This window comes from Lepidochelys kempii, chromosome 6 (assembly GCF_965140285.1).
Source record: "Lepidochelys kempii isolate rLepKem1 chromosome 6, rLepKem1.hap1, whole genome shotgun sequence".
NCBI lineage: Eukaryota > Metazoa > Chordata > Testudines > Cheloniidae > Lepidochelys > Lepidochelys kempii.
The window spans coordinates 7,303,221-7,311,054 of NC_136385.1; the positions used below are offsets into that span (position 1 = coordinate 7,303,221).

General features: G+C 44.2%; 1 pseudogene; it reads right to left on the minus strand.

Moving 5' to 3' along the window:
* Positions 1-1,807: 1,807 nt before the first annotated feature.
* On the minus strand, positions 1,808-6,905 carry LOC144930636 (up-regulator of cell proliferation pseudogene; annotated as a pseudogene).
* Between the last annotated feature and the right edge of the window lie 929 nt (positions 6,906-7,834).

Here is a 7,834-nt window from a genome sequence, read left to right on the forward strand (position 1 = left end):
GTTCACAATGCCAGCACAACGGCAGCTCTTGCAATGGCCACAGAGAGCAGTGCATTATGGTAGCTATCCCAGCATGCAAGTGGCTGCAACATGCTTTTCAAATAGGGTGGGGTTGGGTGGAGTGTGACAGGGAGTGTGTTGTGTGTATGTGGGCGGAGAGAGAGTGGGTTTTGGGGGGGCTGAGAGCATGTCAGCATGCTGTCTTGTAAGTTCAGAGAGCAGCAGACTCCCCTCATCCTGCCTCTCAAGCAGCATTCCACAGTAATGGTTTGCTTTGTCCCAGAGCAGATAAGCATGCCAGCTGTCAGAAACGGAGCTTTGAAAGGACATATCCGCATTCCTACAGCCGATTCCAAACAATGACAAGAGTGGCCACTTGACTTAAGGGGATTATGGGACGTTTCTGGAGGCCGATCAGAGCGCAGTAATGCAACACCTCGTTCACACTGATGCTGGGGCGTTTCAGCCGAGATGCACCAAGCATTATGCTTCTGGTGGAGGTGGATTACCAGGGGCACTCCCGCTACAAAGTCCAGGCGCTCTACGTGCCTTGACAGTGTGGATGGGTCATGAGTTAGGGTGCCCGGGGTTGCTTTAATGCACTCTAACTCACAAGTGTAGCCAAGCCCTTAGTGATTTTCAGCTATTAGGCTGGGCAGAAATGCTGTCCTGCCACAAGTAATTGTCAGCTCTTTTGAGCACTTAAAATAACAAAAGGCCCTATCTTCTGAACAGTGGGGAGAAACAGGTTAAACCAGACCAGGGACCCTTAGGGAGAGTTCACTCCTCCTGGCAGAGATACCTCTCCTCACCCCTCTTACTTTCGCAGGAGTCAGGCATTCAAGCACCTGGCTTAATGAGTCCTTTCAGCTGAGGGTGACCCCTCATTTGAGACAGGTTAAGCACAGTTCTGCTCCCCTTTACGCATACAATAAATGCAACACCACTGACAACAACATTTCACTACCCCTTCATTCCGTACTAAAGTGATCTGTAACCCAACACAAGTCAATATTGATCACTGTGAGCAACACCTCTATATCTGATGGATATCTAGGCAGAGTAGGTGAGTTCATGTAAATACAATTTCCTCCTAAAGTCTCTCCCGCTCCCAGCTAGCTGTCATGGGAGAACTCATTCGGACCCTGTTTACATAGTTACGTTAGGAAGAAGCTTCTCCTCTAAAAACGTTTCGATACAATTTCCATTAGATGGTTTCTTGCACCTCCCACTGAGACATCTTGTAATGGCCACTGTCAGAGACAGGATGGATCACTGGTTTGATCCAGTACAGCAGGGAGATGAGATACCGAGCTAGATGGCCTTTAGGTCTGATCCAATACAGCAAGGATGTGGGATACTAGGCTATATGGGTGATTGGTCTGATCCAGTACTGCAGAGAGGTGGGGATACCAGGCTAGATGGGCTGTTATTCTGGTTCAGCAAGGACACAGGGATACATGGACTATCAGTTTGCTTTGTTATGGCTGTTCCTGTGCAGCAGCCTTGCACTAACTGGTCTGATCCAGTACTGCATAGAGGTGGGGATACCAGGCTAGATGGGCTGTTATTCTGGTTCAGCAAGGACACAGGGATACATGGACTATCAGTTTGCTTTGGTATGGCTGTTCCTGTGCAGCAGCCTTGCACTAACTGGAAGAAGTGACCTGCAATTGATTTTTTTTTTTTTAGTTTTCAATTTAAAAAACGGTACAGGCTGTCAGATTGGTTCATATTCCATTTTTTAAAATTAAGGGTTTTGTTTTGTTGAAGTGTATCCTATTTAAAGAGACTCTTGGCATGTCTATTATTTCATGTAAAACACTTCCTTTAGGCTCTTCAGCGCCTGCTCTTTAGTTAGATTTTTCCAGTCTCCTGGAAGATCTGCTGCTTTAGCACCATACGCTCTAGCTAACAGGTCACTGAATGATTTGAAAACAAATTTCCTGAAATCAGAAGCATCAATATTGGGACCAGGCTGAATGTGCCAGTCTGGGTAGTAATGGCGGTAATCTTTGTAGGGATGAAATTTCCCATCTGCGGCTGCAGTTCGGAATTCACGATTGGAAACCACATCAGAGGAGCATATGGAATGCTCAAGCTTTTGTGAATCACAATCCCTGAAGTTCCCTAACCCTTTGGGTCGATGGACTGATACAAAATGCTCTTTATGGTCAGTGCCTCCTGCTTCACAGGGGGCTTCACAGAACGGACACTGCTTCCCACAGCCAAACACTCGCTTGAAGATCTCATCCTGGGGTTTCACTGGCAGGCTGGAGAGTTTGGTCTCAAGTTCCAAATGATTAAACTGGGTTAAGATTTGTTGTTCCAGCTCCAGAAGGAAGATTTCAATGTTACCAGAAAGCTGCTCAATTTTTGCTGTGGTTTTAAACTGTACTCCAACTAAGCTATTGCTGGAAATGGCCAGGTCCTTCTGCAGCTCTTTGCAAAAGCTGTCTAAAAAGGCAGAAACTGTGTTATTGTTTTTATTTATGGAGTTTTTCAGAACTCCCTTGATTTTATTTATTATTCTGGATAGAATCCCTTTCTCCAAATCCCTCAAACTTGCCTTCCCTCCATAGTGGTCTATCAGACATCTCTGTATCCAGGGTTTGACAAACTCTTCATAGTTACTTATCTATTTCACATAGTTGTCAAAGTTCATCTCTTCCAGCAGCTTCTTTAGCAAAAAGAACTGAAAGAAGCTTCGGCTGGTGTATTCAAGGGCCTGTTCACTGCTGAGAAAATTGTCAACTATTTCTAGTCGGAGCCTTTTGTTGACATCACCCACCAGGGCAGGTTTGAGACACTGATCACAGAAATTCCTCGCCCTCGTTTGGCTCTCTTTCTTTTCCAAATGGAGATCAGTAAATATGGAGAAATAATGAGGTTTCAGCTTCTCCAGATGTTGCTGAGGATCGTTTTCTTTGATAAAATCTTCATGCATCTTCTGAAATGCCCAAGCTGCTTCCCCCAAACATGAAGCTTCAGGTCAACTTCAAACAAAGGAGAAGTGTGAAGTTTCTCAATCTCCTCCTCTTTTAACCTCTCATTAACCATATGCAGCAGTTCTCCACAATAGGTTTCATCATAGTCTGTTTTGGATTTAACTTTTTCTTCAATGTATTTCTTGCATTCAGTCATTAAAGATAGAGCAAGCTCTTCAGTTTTACAGTAACATTCCTGTGAGAAGTATTTTACAACTGCTCTGGTCCATTTTAGGTTTAAGTATTCCTTCTTCATTGTGAAAGACTTCATTCTATAATCCAGCAGGCTTTTTGCATGTTGCAGTATCTGTCTGACAGCACCCCCTCTGTGCTTCAGATCCTTTCTCAGCTGGAGATCCATATCTTCAACAACTTGACATTTCTGTAAAGTACAGAGCGTTAACTCTGACAAGGTTTCTCGCCACATCGTTTCGAATTCTTTTTTCAGTTTCTCATGGTCTAGTTTATCTTCTCTGTTTCGGCATTCAGCCAAGAGTCTGGCAACTTCCCCTTCAATTTTCTGCTTGTACCCAGACTGGATATTGTCTATCTTGTGCTGTCCTCTTCGTATTCGAATTGCTTCCTCACAGTTACTGCTTGAATAATTTTCAAGTTCTCTTTTGACGCTATTTGTGCTCCTTTTGAAATCTTCTCTGTACTTTTCTATCAGGTTCAAATTTGGAGCTTCACCTTTAAAATACTGTTCTAAGTTATTCAAGAGCTTCTGTTCTCCCTGCTGTAGCTTCCCTGGTGCTTCCATTTTTAAGCTGTGAAAGAGATCACCCTCTAGTATCTCTGGCAGCTGATTCTGGATAAAAGTTTCTTTTTCAGATATCCAGAGATACATCTCCTTGCGGAAACCTCATTCCCATTCAGAATACTTCACAGACAGCTGGTGATAGGCTTCAGCTACAAGGCTGTTTCTAAAGCTAAAGATGAAGTTCTCATGTTTCACTGACTTCCACAGGCTCTTCAACCATACAATAAAATCAGGAATATCCTTTCCAGCTCTTTTCCGTGAACGGTTCTCTATGAATTCAAACAGGTATTTCTTTAGCTCACACACACTCTCACTGTATCCAGTGTTTACGGGAGCCATGAGAGGGACTCCATGCCGCAAGCCAGGCATGTACCAATTGTGTTTTTCTGGGTCATACTCCATAATATCAGAAAATGCCATTTCCCTGCTTTGCTTTTCCATCCTTGCTGCAGCTTTCGTCATTTCATTCAGCTGCTCCAGGAGGTGTTTCCTGTCCCTCATGTTTTGATCATGAGCAGACACATCACTGACATTCTGGTGCACAAACTGGCAGTTTGGCTGTTTTCCTATTTCCTCCATTCTGAGAAATGCATGGACCACAATTTGCAGAACATCCTTCATTTCTGTGGCATTCTCCATGGTCATGTTAACGATGGTGATGTCACTCAGTCCAATCACCAGAGTGGCCAGCTCATTGTCATGTTGATAACTGTCTTCCAGTGCTGTTAGTTCAGGGGCCTTCAGACCTTCAGTGTCTATCACCAGGATGAAATCACAGCCAAGCAGCTCCTGAACAGCTTCTGTAACTTTAATGAGTGTCATGAACGCTCCTCGCGTACATCGATCGCTACTCACTGCAAACTGCAGGCCGAACATGGTGTTGAGAAGAGTGGATTTCCCAGTGCTCTGCACTCCCAGCACTGTTATAACCACCATTCTGGATCTACCCCCTAGTCTGATATGGAGATGAGTTAGAACATCTACTACCCAGTTCATGGGGATGTTGGAGGCATCTCCATCGATCAGCTCCACAGGAAACCCTTCCAGCATCAGGTCAGCTGCTGTGCATGGGAGATGGGAGAATTGTCTTTGGCTTTCTTCCATTTTCCCTTCTTTATCCAGGCTAAATTTCATCCATTTCAGAAAGTAATGTTTCTCCACTGGATTCAACTGTACTATTCCATTGATAGACTTAGTCAAACCATTAGTACGGTCACACTGATTGTGCTGTCTACGTATCTCTAACCATTTCTGTTTCAGTGCAGATTTATAGTCTTCAATGGCCACGTCCCCTTGCCTTTTCATTTGGCACATCTCTTTTTCCAATTTAGCCAAGTTTTTCCATGGGTCTCCTTGCAGGCTCAGCATTTCCCTTTTGTATTTTGCCCCATCTCTTATTTCTGCAGTGATTTCTTCAGTATATTTCCTCGCACACTGACATGCCTGACACTCCTCATCCACCTGGATTCCCAGGTCACGTGCCGTCACAGCCATGGCTCCCAAACTCACTGTCTTCGGAGATGAATTCACTGTGGTTCCTATGGTGGACTTCACCTTTTTCCACAAATCCTGCATTATTCATGATACTATCTTTCACCAGTACTAGTGATTTGCTCAGTTTCAACACTGAGGACAGCTTATTAAGAAATCCCAGAGTTTCTTTGGGTTTCTTATTCTTGCAGTTGAGGATGAAGTAATATTTAGAGCTGGATTTTTTCAGAGATGACAACAGCTCGTATTCTTTCTCACCGATGCTCTCGGTAACTATGAACACTGCGGAGGAGACCGCTGTTAAAAAGCTAAACTGTAGCCAGTGGGACTCAATGTCTCCATGCAAATTTGTAACTGCAATGGGTTCTGGGAAAAGATCAGAATTTTCCGTCCCCCCAGGGAAATACCAGGAAATCTCAACCAGCCCATCTGCGATTTTCTGAAGGAAGTTCCCAGACTCCATGTCCCGATGGATAAAGAAATCATGGTGCTGCTGGGAGGGGCTGAGAACCTCATTGAGGAGTTGGGACTTGGAGAAGCTGTAGCTCCCCATCCACACAAAAGAAATCGTTGGCATTTCTGTGAGCACCAGGCTCTCCTCTCTGAACCCTCTGCTCTCTGCCAGGGAGTGCGGCCTCCACTTCCTCACAATGTCCCTCATGGCCCACAGTAATAGGGTGCCCTTGGGGGTGTTGAGGGTGGGTAGCAGTAGAGGGAGGGCAAACTGGCACATGGACATTTTGGACAGGATCTCCTGCTGTAGGAAACTGAGCAAAGCAGAACAGCACAAAGAACATCAAGAGATTGCAGAGAAACTTTCATCTCAGTGTCACTAAAACAGAAACTGCCATCAGTATGCAGTTTCTCCTCATAATCATCCATTTCTTCTGCAGGAGCCTTGTGCCCAATGCTTGTATTTCTGGCCGTCCCATTCAGAGCTATGACCTTCCTCAGGAAATGCCAAGGTAAATCACCTAATGCCTCTGGAATCCTGTTCTTGATGCTTTCTGGGCAGATCTCCAAAACATCCCTCAGCCTGATCTTGATGCTTCTGTGCTTCTCCAGGTTTAATCTGGACAGAACATCTTGAAATGCTTTACTTCTTTCTGCAGAAGGAAGTTAAAACAAACCAAAATTTCAGAGTAGAAAATGGTGACTTTATATACAGTTTACTCATTCCATAGACAGCCTGATGTTTGTAATTTAAAGAAAAGCAGTACCCAGTAAGTAACAGATGACTTATACATCCTGGATTCAATTCTTCTCTTACTTATATTGGTTTAACAAAAATGAAGCCAATGGGATTACTTCCATGCAAATAAAACATAGTTCTGGCCCACTTTGAACTCCACTAGGTTGGTTTGCATTGTTTGATCCCAATCCTTATCCTCAGCGCAGTGCAAAGTCCACTTTAAAATGGCTTAAGTGGCGAACTGAGAATTTCCTAGAAAATCTTCCTGTATAACCAGCTCTATGACATCCCAGCTCACAGCTACTGGAGGAGGGGGCATAGACTCAGGACCCTGTCTCTGTGGTGATCCCAGAAGCTGGAATGATCCCTTGGCTGCTCTAAGCTGCTGCTCAGGATCAGACTGGTGCCTGGCAGTCTGAGGATCAGGTGGCTGTGATGGTAGCCTTCACCCCTCACCCTGAGCTGTGCTGGGCATCAATGGCTCATCTGGGGGATCTGACCCTTTATTTCCCTTTCAGCAGTCAGTGCAGATTACACCTTCTGGGAAGACTTATTTTTGATTTTCTTCATATCTTCCTCCATCTCTTTGCTGGGACATGTCTTTTACAGGTGTAGCTAACAGCACTGTGGCTTTGCTTACCTCCCAGCGACCAAATCAGTCCCTTCACTCACGCTACTTTCTCTGTCCTTTTGGGGAGCTGTGAGTACTGTCATTACTAACAAAGCAAATTTACCCACACTGCAACATGGGGAGCTAATGCGAAGACACCTCCAGGCAAGTCCTGGTACGGTAATGTCTCCAGTGCAGTGTTAGGGTATTTGGACCTGATAAACAATTAACCCATTTATTATGTGTTATAGAGACATTATTAAGGTCACAAGAGCAAACTATTCCACTGCACAGGAAAGATAGGAAGAGTGGCAAGAGACCACCCTGGCTTAATCAGGAGATCTTCCATGATCTAAAAATAAAAATAGAGTCCTACAAAAAGTAGAAACTAGGTCAAATTACAAAGGATGAATACAAACAAATAACACAAGTATGTAGGGGCAAAATTAGAAAGACCAAGGCACAAAAGGAAATCAAACAAGCTAGAGACATAAAGGGTAACAAGAAAACATTCTACAAATACATGAGAAGCAAGAGGAAGACCAAGGACAGAGTAGGCCCATTACTCAATGAAGACAAAAAAGCAATAACAGAAAATGTGGAAATGGCAGACGTGCTTAATGACTTCTTTGTTTCGGTTTTCACCAAGAAGGTTGGTGGCAATTGGATGCCTAACATAGTGAACACCAGTGAAAATGGAGTAGGTTCAAAACAGGGAAAGAGCAAGTTGAAAATTACTTAGACAAGTGAGATGTCTTCAAGTCACTAGAGCCCAATGAAGTGCATCCTAGAAT